Source organism: Galeopterus variegatus, unplaced genomic scaffold (genome assembly GCF_000696425.1).
Source record: "Galeopterus variegatus unplaced genomic scaffold, G_variegatus-3.0.2 Scaffold129, whole genome shotgun sequence".
NCBI classification, from domain to species: Eukaryota; Metazoa; Chordata; class Mammalia; order Dermoptera; family Cynocephalidae; genus Galeopterus; species Galeopterus variegatus.
The window spans coordinates 1,000,182-1,001,111 of NW_007726240.1; positions in this window are offsets into that span (position 1 = coordinate 1,000,182).

Genomic DNA, 930 nt, shown 5'->3' on the forward strand with positions numbered 1-930 from the left:
CCATCTTTGTCCTGGCCTCTGCCCAGTTTTTGTCTTTTGTCCTGCTCCCCTGACCAGGGTCCTATTTTTCCATCTCCTACTATTGTTGCCTGAATGTCTACCCCATTCAGTTTAAATCCCACATATCTTTCAAAATTCAGCTCTGCTCCATCACCATCTACTTTGAGAAACTGATTTCTTCCCTCTCTCTCTTTCTCTCTTCCTTTCCAGAATAGCTTTTCTGTGTTTTCATAGCACTCTCTATACACCTCTATCAGAGGGTCAGCTACAAACTAGAAGGAAAAATGTTTTAGCTGTTTCAATAAGAATGTATCAATGATTAGTTTTTAATAAATGATGTCTATAAAGGAAATATAATGAATGGTGTACAGAGTGGCTCTTGAAATTTGATCTGAGGCATCAAATCTATATCTAAAATTTGTCCATGTTACAAAATCATGTTTTTAATCAACAGGAAATCTTGACAGAACCAAAACAGATATCTTCGTATGCTTAGTAGCCAACAGAATAAAATTTGGAGAAAGATGTATCAAACCTCAAAATGGTTTGATACTATTATATATTTTATTATCAGGAGTATTTATAGAAAAAGATATCTCTAACCCTAATTTTATTTGTTAGTTGCTTGAATTAAATACCTTAAAGGCCACCATAGTGTGATATATTTAGCAAGTGCTTAGCATAAACATACTGTAGTAAGAAAATCACTGTTGACAATTTTTAATACAAAACCATAACAAATTAAAGAAGAAAATTATACAGCTCCAATATGTGGTAACACTTACCATACTCTACTATGTTGTTTATTTACAGTCTGTCCCCTCTTTCAGCTGTGAGCCCCAAAAGGGAAAGACCATGTCTTATTCATATTTGTATCACCAGAGCCTTAGCACAATGTCTGGCACATAAATGCTTGATAAGTTAATGAAT